Genomic DNA, 14,829 nt, shown 5'->3' with positions numbered 1-14,829 from the left:
AGTTAACTAATCCATGAAGAAGTTAATAACTAGCTAGCTAGAGTGAGAATCCAGACCATATCGTTAAATGTCTTGAATGTAAGGAAAACCATGACCAGTCTAATAATTACCACAGACAGTAGGTAGCCTAGGAGGACAGACTGGACGTCTCTTCTAGTTAACTTTATAATACCCCAAATTTCCTCCATTCTTTTGTTTTAAGGATTCTTAGTCAGGTGTAGTTTACCCTTGAGTCTTCCTGGCTATGGTTTAAATCACTAAACAAAAGATATCTGACCTGCTGAAGAGGGTGGCGGAATAGAACAGATATGTTTTAATGTGTCCCAGACAACACAAGGCTCGTGAGAGACCTCTAAGCTTCCAATGAAGTGTGTGGATATCTGAAACCTAAATAAAAATTTTAATCTATACATATATCTATATATTTATATATCTATATCTATGTATAGTATTTTGGTTAATCTTCACAGAAACCTAGAGCCATGTACTACACTTAACTCATACAGTTGTCAATAATAGTAGCTGCTTATGTAAACAGTGGTGCAGAAGCCCTCCTCCCAGGGCCAGGGAGCTTCCCGTAGACGTGGAACGTGACTCACATTCCAACTGACCTTCCCTTCATTCTAGGCCTCCATTTGCAGGACTGAAGAAGCATGGACCGCTGGCCAGATCTTCCTTAACTACTCCCAAACCTCTGTGTCAGCTCCGCCTCCTGCCCAGACACCCTTAAGCCAAACTTTCTATGTCTTCTCTGGTGTTTATGTCACTATGGGAGACCCAAGATTCTCGGGTCACACACCTTGTCCTTCCTGTTCCAATAGTGATTTGGCCCTGTAACCTGATCTGTCCCTGTCAACCATTGCCTTATCTCTCATGATGCTTAATTCCTTGCATGCACAGTATTTAAATTATCTTAGCACTTTCTGCTTGGCAGAAATCACAACCCTAACTCCACTCCCCTCTGCTGAACCCACACCTGGTACAGCTGGATGTGCCTGGAGAAAGATCCAGAAGAAGGATGGGGGGGGCATCTCCATTTAACTTTATGGCCATTGCTCTGAAGTGTGCCTTTTCGGTCCCCCTGCTATCATGTTACATTTGCAAGAAAGATTTCATTCTCACCCAAAGACAATTATGTTGTGCCTTCCCTTCTCCCTGAAGCCTCCAGTAGTGCAATTTGCAGGCCACAGGTCCCTGCTGTGCAGATGGTCCACACAAGGGCAGCTGGGGGGCAGCTGTGAGCTCATCCCATGCCACCTGCATCAGCCGAAAGGAAGCGGCTCTCCTGTTCAACATACACAAAGAACACTTACCAACACCACCAATTCCCAAATGCATACCTGCAGCCTGAACCCTGTCCTGAAACGTGGATTTGCCTGTCCAACGGTCCACTCAGCTCACCCAATAGGCACCCGAACCTCACATGCACATAAACAAGTTCCTAATATTTCTGCTCAAACTCATACCTCTGCAATCTTTCCATCCCATGAATGCAGCCTTATCCTTCCTAAAAGCCTTGCAGGCACTCCTGACCCTCTGCTCTCTCAACTCACACGCAACACGTCAGCAATTTCTGTTTGCTCTATCTTCAAAATATAAATAGAATCTGATCCGTCCTGTTTCATGGCCAATGTGCTCATCTAAGCCACCATTTCCTCCAGGCTGGACTGTTACCATCGTCTTCTAATTGGTGTGCTTGCTTCCATCTTTCCAATATCCTCCCTGGCCAACACCCCAGAGCCAAAGCGACTCTATTACAACCTGAGTCACGTCACTCTTCTGCTCAGAAGAGGCTGATGGCTTTCCAGCTCTCTCGAAGTAACAGCGGCAAGCAAACTTACAATGGCCTCAGGGTCCCTTCGTGGCTGCCACCCTGACATGACCTTGGGGACCTGGTGTCTAGTGTCGCTCTCCTTGTTCACAAGCCACGAGTTCCAGCTCCACCTGTCTCCACATTGTGCCCTGAAATACACAGATGTGCTGCACCCTGAGGCTTCTGCCCTGGGCCATCCACCTCGCTGTCTCTTTGATGCTCTGCCTAGCGCTCCGTGCCTTCACTCAAGGGTTTCTTTCTCAAATTGTAATACACCCCATTCTCCTTCTCTGCTTCATTTCCCTCCTTGGCATGTGTCACCTGTTGCTACTATATCCTGTATAATAAAATTGTATAATACATGGAGACTGATAGGTTCTATGAAATTGACTTACTTTGTTTACTCCTTTTCTCACATCCTGTCCTGCCTTCCTAAAGCGTGTCTCACCTTGGTTTTAACTCGCATTCCCCTAAATGGCTAGTGAGGCTGAATGCCTTTGATATGCTTAACAATCTTTTACCATTTCTTCCTTAGAGTGTCTGACTTTGTTCACAGGTAGATATAAACCTATCTATCAGATATAAATAGTGAGAGAAAACATCGACTTTGTCACCGCTGAGCTAACTTGGGGAAAGCTCTGCCTTTCTAGTTGCCACAGCAGGAAAGGTGCACAGGTGCACAGCCAGGAGCCTGTGGGGAAGTCCGTCCTGGCGGGAGCCACCCCAGCAGAAGCACTAGCAGGCAACACGGGACCAGGGGTTTGATGTCAAGGAAAGGAAGACGGGAGCTTGCCAGATTTCCATATCAACTGCCACTTAATCATCACACCCCATGCTTTTATGGATTATCCTTACTGATCTAATTTTCTATCAGTAGTGCTTGAAGGGCATAAAAATCCATCACCTAGTTTAAGGAAATGTGTGCTCTCAAGTATAATATAAGCACAAAAGAGTGATCTAGCTGTATGTCATCTAAATATTTTAAAATTACAAAAATAATACATAACCAGAGAAAAAGTATACAGAAATATATTAAACAAAAAGTAGGAGTCTCTTCATTGCTTAGCTGTAAGCATCCCCTCGGGGTATAATGATTATTAAGTTATCTACTAACAACATGCACCTATACACAGGTAGGTTAGAAACAGAAGATTACACATTGTTTCACAATTTGAGTCTTGGTTAAAGAGGCTCTTCCAGAAAGTCAAGAAAAAAATGTCAACCATATTTCCCTTTCTAGAAAAATTAATAGTACACTGATATTAAGATTATTCAATTGTATAAACTTGTTACATATCAATTTTTCCACATTATACATCCTCAGATTTCTTCTTTTATTTTTTCTATATGATGATTTGTAGCATGTATGTAAAATGACCGATGCCTTATGGATACCTCTATTTTTCCCCCAGTTATGCACATAGCACTCTAAGAAACATTTATACGCATATATCTTTACATGTTCATGGGTATTTCTCTCGAAGAAATTGTTAGAGTCGAAATTGAGGTATTAATGCCTAAGAAAAATTTAACTTTTGAGAGCTATGGCTAAATTACCCTCCAGAAATGTCCAGCCGTTTCTCTCCAGCTATTTGTAACAGAGGATCTGTTTCCCAAAAACTCTTCCAATATTTTTATGAGTCTTACAGGTGAAATGGGAGCTATTTATTTTTACTTTTATTTACCTGAATATTAGAGGTATGCTAAACATTATTTGATTTATATTCATTTACATATTCTCCTCTGTTAATGTCCTATGGCCATTTTTAACCATATGTAAACGTATATTAATTTCAGCCACTCAGGAATTGCATTGTTATTGTAAAACACACACAGGAGAGAAAGAAGCATCTCCAACATTATCACCACCCTGTCTTAGGTTCCTTAGATGCCTGAGTTTAATGTTCTGTTTGCTAGCTTTTCTTCTTTCATTGCATGTACACAGCTTTATATGTATTTATAAATGTAAATTTTTGTTTATATTCTTAAATATAAGTTAGTTTTTTCTCATTCAATGTGTTACAATTTTTTTAAAAAATTCAATACATATAAATCTCCATCTTTGTGTATTATTCCATGACATAACTATATTAAGGCTTATTTAACAATTACCCTATTAATAGGCATTTAGAATTTTTCAGTTTTTTAAAACAAATAATACTTCACTCAACATACTTTTGTCTACAAATGTGCAAATATTTTTCTAGAATGTGTACCAAGGAACTCCATTAATATTAGAGAATACATATTTTAGCACTTAATAATACCAAACTACTCTTCAATAAAAAGCTGCGCTGATTTATACTCCTACTAGTAGTGTTGGAAAAATCACAACATCATAGTTGATACTGACAACTACTATGTCTCTTACTAAAATAATGGATTTAAAAAACTTGCATTGTTTTCTTTAACTTGCATTATTTTCCTTTAACTTGCATTATTTAATTTCAACTTGCATTATTCTGAATTACTAGTGAGGTTGAATTTATTCTGATCTGCTTAATAAACATTTATATCTCCATCATGAATAATGCCTGATTTTAATTTTTCTTAGTCTATTAGGTTATTATTGATTTATAATTTTTTATATATTGGGAATATTAGTCTTCAAATTCAGATTATACGGGATACATTTTTTTCTCACTTTACCATTAGTCTCAATTTTTAATCTTTTCATACAGAGGTTAATCATTTTCACACAGGTAAGCTTGTCTCAAAAAATTCCTTTTGAAATCTACCCTTCTAATATTTGAGAATGTGGGTAAAATGGTGGATGACATAGAGATGAAATGTGAGAGTTGTTGATATGAAGTGTTAAGCTTGTGAAGACTATTACACAATCAGCTTGTGAGCCAAGAACTCCTTCTGAAAGGAAACAACAGGTGTTCATTTTGAAATAAAGATAAAATGAATTAACATATCCCTAATCTTCCAAAAAATACAGCCTAAGTTTTGCCATTTTCTATTTGTGAACTACATACCTACACTATTTCCTATGCAATGGTGTGTAGTGAGTATAGTGGTTAATACATTATTTTGGATACATTATATTGCTCTTTTAGGTTAAAACTTGCTGAACGGTCGATTCCCTTTTGGTTTTCTCAAATTTCTTTCCTTTCTTATTTGTTCTCTTTCTCATTTCATGTTGTTTTAACCCGTGTTTGGATCCTCAGTTGAATCACAGTGGTTAATGGAAATGTGAGATCGTATACTTCATTCTGGTTGTTCTTGTGGTTGTTGTTTTTAGGTAAGTGTTCAGCTGTGAACTGAACACTTTCGCTGGGTCTGGGGTCACCCTGTAAGTGCTGTCTGGCTCATTCTCAGTTCTCCCAGCATTCCCCCGGCGAAGCGCCAGGTGCTGTGTTGGCAAGATGTCCCTGCTTCAGTGACGTCCAACTGTTCATTACTACCTTCCTGAAGTGCCCAGTTAAAATGCATTATCCGAAGCCCACTGTGCAAATGAAAAAGCTGTGGGACAAGGCAGGTAAAATGCACTCCGTGGTGCCTGAACTAGGTAACGTTCTGCCAGGTCACTGAGAGGCTGACCTCAAGAACTGAGGTTGTCTGTTTCAGAATTGCTTGATAGATTTCAATAAAAAGGTATTCATTTCATGTCAGTTTCCTCAATCCATTCATTTTCTCTTAATTTACTCATGAGTTTATTTCTTGAGCCCTTCATTCATGAAGAGCCTCTTCCTACTTAGAAGGCCTTGCTCTCACTGTTAACAGAGTGAACAGAGAACCTACAAAACAGTAGAAATTTTTTGCAAACCATACATCCAACAAAGTTCTAATATCCAGCATCTGTAAGGAACTTAAACAAATTTACAAGAAAACAGCTCCATTAAAAAGTGGACAAAGGACATGAACAGACACTTTTGAAAAGAAGACATACATGTGGCCAACAATCATATGAAAAAAGAGTTCAACATCACTGATCATTAGAGAAATACAAATCAAAACCACAATGAGATACCATCTCACACTAGTCAAAATTAATATTAAAAAGTCAAAAAACAACAGATGCTGGCAAGGCTGCAGATAAAATGGAACACTTATACACTCTTGGTGGGAGTGTAAATTAGTTCATCTATTGTGGAAACTAGTGTGATGATTCCCCAAAGACATAAAAACAGAACTACCACTCAACCCAGCAATCCCTTTACTGGCTATATAGCCAAAGGAACGGCAATCATTCTATCATAAAGATACATGCACGTGTATGTTCAATGCAGCTCTCTTCACAATAGCAAAGACATGGAATCAACCTAAATGCCCATCAGTGGTAGACTGGATAAAGAAAATGTGATACATATGCACCATGGAACACTATGAAGCCATAAAAAAAAAAAAAGAGATCATGTCCTTGGCAGGAATATGGATGGAACTGGAGGCCATTATCTTTAGCAAACTAACACAGCAACAGCAAACCAAATACCGCATGTTCTCACTCATAAGTGGAAGCTGAATGATAAGAACACACAGAGACACAGAGGGAACAGCAGACACTGAGACCTGCTGCAGGGTGGAGGGTGGAAGGAGGGAGAGCACCAGCAAAAATAACTAATGGGCACTCGACTTAATACCTGAGCGATGACATAATCTGCATATCAAACCCCCAGGACACCAGTTTACCTATATGACATGTACCCCTGAACTTAAAATAAGTTAAAAAAATAAATAAATAAATAAATAGCCTTTTTCTCTGTGTCCTATTAAGGACACAGAGAAAAATCAGAGGGCCTGAACCAATGTAGCCCTTGATTAGAGTGGGAGAAAGAAAAGCACACACAGACACGGTCTGGTGGTCATCTGAAGACCACAGTCCATCCAGGCAATCTGCCTTTGTAGTTTCTGGATGTTAGGAAGACAGAGAAGACATTCATTTAAGCTAGACTGGCTGACTTTGGAGAGGTGACTGATGTTGGGGACAACTAGATCTGACTTTGGTTTCTGGAAAGAGAACAGTGCAGTCTTCAGGGCTGCGTTGGTGACATAGGTCTGTTTATACACACTGTGTGGCTGTAGCAGGTCTCTGTCAAATTAGTATCTGCAAAGCTTTCCACTTGTCTCCCCTCAAATTTAGGAAGCTCCGTGTGCTATCTTCAGGCTGGGTTTCTTCACTGCCCTCTCTCAAGGAGGCCTACCCCTTCCCCTGGGGGTGCAATCTGTCATCCCTATGTCCTATAAAGTGCAATTATCTAGAGTCCCACAGCCACGGAGAAGACCTTCCTAACCTTCCTGCAATGTTTCTAAAGGATGAAGAGCATGTTTGTTTTATTGTTAGAATATGCTTAAGGTCCCTGTGTTCCTGGACCACCTGTATATTGGAAATATAGGCTGCCTAACTCTTAAGTGAGGTTTTGAAAAATTGTCTGTATTTAGAACTCTCTGAAGACGTACCTTTCAGTGACTCCTACAGTCATTATAGGTTTTATCCCTGGATCAAACTAAGTAATCAGAAACCAGAAAGCTCAGACTTCAGTGCTCGAACTTACAGATTTCTTTTATGACATTGCATCAAAACACACACTCTAGGCGTTCGGTGAAGACGTACGAGCAGCGTCTTACGAAGATGTTGCTGCCTCTGTGACTGAGGTCTTCTTAAAAGCCTTGTTCAATAGATTAATTCCCACATGTGGAATAGGCTTTCTGGCTTCCAAAAGAGCTGTCATGCTCTGTGGGTGACGAAGACTCTGCAAGGCCTTCATACAATAAATGTGACGGGTGCCCACTGCTCTTGGCAATGGAGGTGAGAACACACCATGTCTGTGATGGTGAAGGACAGGGTTTTGGAGGGAGATGCAGACATTAAATAAGGACACAAACCACAGAAGGGGGAAATTTTGGAGGATGAACAAAGCCATTAAGAAAATAGAAGAGGGTGGTGAGATCCACTGTGACGGTCCCCACCAGTGATTTGAATAAGACTTGGGGAAGACCTTGGGGGCTGACATTTAAGCTAAGAGCTTCTAACATGAAGGAGCCAAGCAGGATGAATGCCTGGCTGCGGCATCTCAAGGAGAAGAATAGACACAAGCACATAAGCACAAAGGCTGGCATGAGCTGGGACAGCTGAAAGAGCAGAAGAGCGGGCACAGAAAAGTGCCTGGGGACCAGATCCTAGAGGGGCTTCAGGAACACAGTGTGAGGTTTGGAAATTGTTCGACGTAAAATGGGACACTGGGGAATGGACTGTAGCACAGTGGGGAAGGAGTGGAACAGCGAGGCCATTCAGGCCACCACAATGGTCCTCATTGTTTGAATTGAGACCATAGCTGTGAAGAAGGATCAAAGGCAGTATTCACACCCATTAAGGATTCTGAACTCCAAGAATTTGCTGTTCTATTAAGTGAAGGAGAATGAGATAGTAAGAAGGACAGTGAGTGACGTTTTGGCGACTTCTGCATAGACATGGTCTATGAAGTTATGGATTGGTGGTGTTCCTGCAGGAGAGAGTGAGATGAGGTAGGTGAATGGGTGGAAAAGCTCGAAATGGGTTCCCAGGGTCACTGGCATGGGGAGGTGGGGAAAAGGGGAGGGAAGTAGCTGGCACGGAAGAAGGAAAGCAGGAGGGGCTGCTTCAGAAGGATATTTTACAGGAGAGGAGTCTGATTCCGAGAGGAGGAAGAGGAGGAGGACCAGAGTTTCCTCACAGGCTCCGGAGCATGGAAGTGGATGGTGAATTCCAGGAGAGTAGCTCCAGCTGAGGTCTAGGGAGGGGGCAGAAGCTTCTCAAGTGGATTGAGGAAAGAAAGGGAGTCAAAGAAATGCAGACAGCCAGTGAAGACCTCAAAAGCTTTGTCGTAAAGGGAAGTTACGAAAACAGCTGAGAGCTGAGAGCTTGAGGGAATTTGCAGATCAATCAAGGATTGCCTTTTGGAAACACTAGAGCATGTTCCAAACTTGGTAGGAAATCACAAGAAAATTTCCATGTTTCTCTTTATAAGGAGATCAATGGGAAGCTCGGAGGCAAATTTATGGAGTAATTGTAAAATTGCGAAAGGCCATGTGTCTTACGTTTCCTCCTAAACTACAGTTCTAATTCCAGTTTTTGTAACCTTTTATCTTAATACTGCAGTTTTAATTACATAATATTTTGAAATGCACTTGTCTTTTCTATATATTTGCTCTGTTCCTTTAAACAATTAAGGTAAAAAAGCAAGAAATTAACCTCTGGAAACCAGTGACAGTCGTGCTTTGTGAAGGAAACTCACGTTTGAAAGGAGGGGAGGGGAAGCCTCCTCTCACACGCCTGATATCGCACTACGTAAGTCAGACGTTTGAAATCAAATGCATTCATGTGTTGTTCTATCTCCCGTAGAACTTTTTAGCATTAGTATGGGAAAAGGTGATGCATATTTCAAAGCCCAGGATGACTGTTGTGTTAGTTTTCATGTATAGTGTTGTCCTGGGGTACTCAACAAACTTTCCTGTATGTGTTAAATAATTTTGCACTTAGAGGCCTGAAGACACCATTCTCCTTTTATTCCTGTCTCTTGTTGGAGAGTCCTGACAGAATTTATAAAATATGTAAGCATGGATATAATTTATCAGGAGACATTTACTCATTTATTCCCCCCCCAAAAAAAAATTCTAAAATGAAGTAATAGGTTTTTATCATGCTTCACGATATATTTTTTTTCTTTCTTTTAGACAGGGCCTTGCTCTACTGCCTGGGCTGGAGTGCAGTGGTGCTATCAGTACTCACTGCAGCCTTGACTTCCCAGGCTCAAGCAATCCTCCTGCCTTGGCCTCCTGAGTACCTGGAACTACAGGCATAGGCCACCAGGCCCAGTTAATTTGTAAAAATTTTTTGTAGAGAAAGGGTTTCACCATGTTGCCCAAGCTGGTGTGAGCTCGCTCACTTTGGCCTCCCAAATTGCTGGGATTACAGGCATGAGCCACTGCTTGGCTTTTTATCATGAGTTATTTAGAAGCCCAAAAAATAATTCATGAGTCATAACATAGATCTCAAGCGATAACATACTTTTATATGAAATGTGAGCATTTTCATTTAGAATAGTGTTTTCTGCCTCTCGTAACCACAATATCTTAAGGTTCTCACAAGGGAGATTCAGCCTGAAGTAGCGCAACTCCTCTGTGAAGCAGGAGAAATCAATCTCCACTTTGCCCCATTCCTTCCTCTGCCTTTTCTGCAGGAGAAGGGACATTTGGAAGAAGGAATTGGACACTCAGCTCAGCACTCCACTCTGCTTGCTTTGAGACCTGCCTGCAGCGAGCAGATGTCCTGGTGTGGCCCTTGATGCATGGCGAAAAGAAACTTCTCCATGTTGAGAGCCCTCCAGGCATCCAGCTGTGTCCGTGATGGTGGCGGCATGTGCTCTTCCACGGCTACCTGCTAGACATGGCTGCAGACCTAACCCATGTTCCAGGCAGGCTTAGAAGCAGAGTCTAGTGTTGACGTTGCATTCTCTTAATCTAGTAGACCCTACAGCTCTCTTTATTTGGTTCTAAGATGAGGGAGGAAATTTACTTACAGATACCCTCAAGTTTCAATGTTCCCCATATTTAGCTAAAGGCCAGAGAAACAAAATGAGCTCTTCAGGGTTACATTGTTAGATCCAACAACCGGAATCCAGAATTTCTGCCCAGTTCATCTACTCCTTACAGCAGAATGTCTGTTTTCTCCTGAATAAGGGTCTGAGCACATGGCTTGGACATTTTATATAATTTTCATATGTAGTCACAAAAAAATAGCAAGTTTGACTGTTAATAATTCACTTTGATATGTAAATTTAGCTTTAGCATGGTATGTTAAGGTAAATGGAACATTATCATGGAGATTGTATATTCATAGAGCTGACTTCAATTTTGTCTAATAATGACAAATGAACGTTAATAAAACATTCATAAGGAAAACTGTATATTCAAGAAAATCATTTTATAGGTCGTGGCCAGGATCTAAAGCTTAATCTATGTCACAGGTCATGCAAAGGTTTTTTTTTTTTTTTAAATTTAAAGTGAATGTAAATGATAAAACTCTCCAAAGATAACATGATTTATTATTGCCTCCATCTAATGACATATTCATGCTGGGTGGTCATGCATTGAGCGTTTGTTATCATGTTCCACCTGTCTTCCTTCCTCCTTCCCTGAACTAATATCAGGTAGTGAAAAGTTTTCATGTAGAGTGTTGTCCTAGGGTACTCAATAAACTTTGCTGTATTTGTTAAATAATTCTGCACTTAGAGGCCTTAATTGCTTACATATATACAACTTCCAGGAATGGGACTAAAAGAAATCAATCTCTCTCCCAGTATACAATATTCTCTACACTATTCCTGAAAATATTCTTACATGTGTATCTTCTTTATTTGATACACGAAGAAAGTCCTGGATTGCCTCTAAGAGTCTCCCACATTATAACAGTAATATCAACAACGATACCAGTCTTGCCTTTCTAGTGTAAAGATGAACAGACTCTTAAATATTAACTAAGTAGCACACAAGCTAGCTTTTTAATATATTTATTTATTTAAAAAACGAAAAAGGAAATTACGTAGATAGGTAGTACGGAATAAATGTGTGAATTATTTCAAACATTTATATCTATAAATCTGCAGGATCTATCTCTATTTATTAACAGAGAAATCTCCAAAAGACCCAAATAAGTAGTCTCATATTCGACTAGTCTGGGTTGCTATTATGTGTGATGCCTCAGTGAGACACTGTGTAATGGGAAGTGTTGGCCCCTTGTACTTTATGGTGGACAGCGATGCTTCCTGTGTTTGTGCAAACTTCAAGTAACTATAACGACCACCACAAATCCAGTTTTCCAGACCTTATCAAGTGCATCCTGGACACAAACCATAATAAACTGACTGAGTTTAATTATTCACCAACATCAGAAGTTATACGAGGTCTCAGAGAGCGTACAGAACAGAAAATAACTTTAATGTATGACTAAGTTTTTAAAATCATGATTTTACTTCAAGCAAAAAAAAAATATTAGTACTAATAATTTAGTATTTTTTACCTCTGACCTTTGGATAGTTCTCTAAGCACAGGGATAGCATCTGAGTTATTCTGGGGTAACCCAGCATGTAGTCATCTTCTTGAATCATAGGTGTTCAAACAATCATTTTATTGTATTACTATTATCAAAGCCTGGAGCAGGTGGTGATTTATCACAGCACACTTCTCTTTGCCTAGAAATATATAGGTATGTATTTATACAGCATACCTGTGCATATAGGATTATATATTACATATTGTTCATCAGTATATATCAATATCAAATGTATGTCAAAAATGTCCTGCAGCCAAATCTAAATCATTACAAGATTATTACATTCATTAGAATCAGCTAAGGAATCTCTATAGACATAAACTATTCATCCATTGTAGCACAAGCCAATCAATGTGGAGGAAACAAATCACTCCAGTCCTTGAGAACCACGGCCCAGGTTTTTGCGTCTGCTTTTGTGTAGCAATGGGACGGACAGCAAGTTACCGTGAGAGCAAGGAAGATGTGGCTCCTCCCCAGCTACCATCTACTTTGTCATTCTCTACTGATATTACCCTAACAATTACAAAGCCATCAGAATGAGATTTGCTTTTATTCATTGGTCTCATGAATGAAAAAGCACCAACATCTTTTTCTGTGTAGACACCCAATATTTCTTGATGTCACATAGTTCACAGAAAAAAAATGAAAGGCTCACTCCTAACCTACATAGAAAAAAATGCCACATGTGGACTAGCACATTTTTCTATGAATTAACATTGCTTTCAGATTCGGATATTTGTCATTTATTTTGTGTATGGAGTGTGTAGCAGGTGTGCGTGTGTGTGTGTGTGGTGTTTTAATCTTCTTCTGGTGGGGATGTTGTATTCACCTTTTTATCCCCTGCAACGACGTACTGCTTGGAATGTGACAGAACGTACTACCTATTTGTTTGATGGGTTAGAATTGTATTAAGATGGACTAGTAATTTTGATTCTGTACCAAAGTTACTGACTGATGTAAGTATAAAATCCTCGAAGATTATAAAAGATTTTCTTTATTTAACTGAGACCTCCTAACCTAACAAACGTATTACTAAATTCATTTACTGTCACAAGTTTCTGCTGTGACTTCTAGTACCTTCCATCACGGTACAGAGGAAATTGGATTCAAGAATAGCCAAGAGGAGCAGTTAGGGAAAATGATGCAATTTCAGGTGCAATATTCTATATGAATTACCTTCTCTTAACAGTCATGAGAACTCAAATTCTCTTGCCCTACGTGCTGATATTAGATTACATTTTTCGAACTATCCCAATATTGCTGAATCCTTGTTCTTTATTAAATGTTACTTGACAGTAAACAATATGCCAAATTTCCGTATAAACGAACTACCTCACGACCAAATTAGCTTTAGTTTCCAGGATTTGAGTGATATTTATGTAAATTCTAATTCTGGAGATATCTTGTTGTTTCGTTGTATTTCCTTAGAGTTACAGATAAAACTCCATTTTCTAAAGCCACATAGTTGATTTTACTAAGTGCTTCTGAGTAGGATTGTGAATAGCCAGTTATCTTCCACTACACAAACAGTACTATATTTTTGGATTCTCCCTTTTAAATCTAGGACATACATGTTTCTTAACCTTTCCTGTAAAGCCTAAAAAGGAAGAAAGCTTTGCACACGTGTTTCCCAAATCCTCAGCTGCAATCCTTAAGTAAGCAAAATATATTAAAATTATACAGCTATTACCCAAAATATGTCTCATGGAAAACAATGCATTTTCTTTCAGATAGTTGGTTATAAAGACAATTCCTAAAAATAATGTAATGACCTATGCATTTATATTTTTTCTTTCGAATACAAATTTTTCTAGTCCTCCTTTATGTACCATTAAAAGTGAACACAATGTTATTTGCCAAGTATTACATTGGATGCAAAATTAATATACAGAAAAGACAACTGCATTTTTAAGCACTAGCAAAGGCAAATGAAGAACAAAATCAAATGGTCAAGATGGTGAAACAATGTCTCTACTAAAAATACGAAAAAATTAGCTGGGTGTGGTGGCAGATGCCTGTAATCTCAGCTACTCAGGAGACTGAGGCAGAGAATTGCTTGAACCTGGGAGGCAGAGGATGCAGTGAGCCAAGAGGGAGCCACTGCACTCCAATCTGAGTGACAGAGTGAGACTCTGTCTCAAAAAAAAATAATAATAATAATTTGGAAAAAAAAGAGAAAAGCAGAACTTGGGGCCTTATGCTACCAGTTATCAACATTTATTCCAGAAATTAATTTGTTAAGACTCTGAATGGCCGATGCAAGGAAAGACAGCTAACCAATGGGCAGAACAGAAGTGAAAAGCAAACCCACACTGCTCAGGGCAAGGGGAAAAGGACTGATTTCTCAATAAATGGAACTGGGTCAGTTGCATGTTCATATAGAAAAAGTAACCTGGATTCGTTATAATTCTACAGAGATGACAGATCTGAACTTGAAAGATGAAACAAATTTCCAGTAACCAATCACAAGAGAATACTCTACGACGTCTTCTGAGGCAACTATTTTTAAATCAAAATACAAAAGGTACTAACAATAAAAGAAAAAATAGGCCGGGCGCGGTGGCTCAAGCCTGTAATCCCAGCACTTTGGGAGGCCGAGGCGGGCGGATCACGAGGTCAGGAGATCGAGACCATCCTGGCTAACACAATGAAACCCCGTCTCCACTAAAAATACAAAAAAATTAGCCGGGCGTGGTGGCGGCGCCTGTGGTCCCAGCTACTCGGGAGGCTGAGGCAGGAGAATGGCGTGAACCCGGGAGGCGGAGCTTGCAGTGAGCCGAGATCGCGCCACTGCACTCCAGCCTGGGCGACAGAGCGAGACTCCGCCTCAAAAAAAAAGAAAAAAAAAAAAAAGAAAAAATATACCAACAGCCTAAACATATTAAATTTGAGAAATTCTGTTCAAAGCTTTAGCCAGAAAGTGAGAAAAGATCATCACAATTGGCTCATCCACCAAGATTTGTGTACAGAATATACAGACATC

The 14,829-nt window shown here is 39.7% G+C and overlaps 1 protein-coding gene and 2 long non-coding RNA genes across 4 annotated transcripts in view; 1 reads left to right on the top strand and 2 right to left on the bottom strand.

Moving 5' to 3' along the window:
• LOC139355625 (CUB and Sushi multiple domains 1) overlaps window positions 1–14,829 on the bottom strand; it is a 2,038,620-nt gene that overhangs the window by 909,699 nt on the left and 1,114,092 nt on the right. The gene's annotated exons all lie outside the window — the stretch shown is intronic.
• LOC105491870 (uncharacterized) overlaps window positions 1–14,829 on the bottom strand; it is a 68,354-nt gene that overhangs the window by 42,211 nt on the left and 11,314 nt on the right. The gene's annotated exons all lie outside the window — the stretch shown is intronic.
• Window positions 8,116–14,368, top strand: LOC105491869 (uncharacterized). Its single transcript, XR_011607304.1, has 3 exons — window positions 8,116–8,281; window positions 8,967–9,083; window positions 9,976–14,368. It is a non-coding gene; the product is annotated as an uncharacterized lncRNA (long non-coding RNA).

This window comes from Macaca nemestrina, chromosome 8 (assembly GCF_043159975.1).
Source record: "Macaca nemestrina isolate mMacNem1 chromosome 8, mMacNem.hap1, whole genome shotgun sequence".
In the NCBI taxonomy this organism is placed as follows: domain Eukaryota; kingdom Metazoa; phylum Chordata; class Mammalia; order Primates; family Cercopithecidae; genus Macaca; species Macaca nemestrina.
This window is presented reverse-complemented; position numbering and strand designations above follow the sequence as displayed.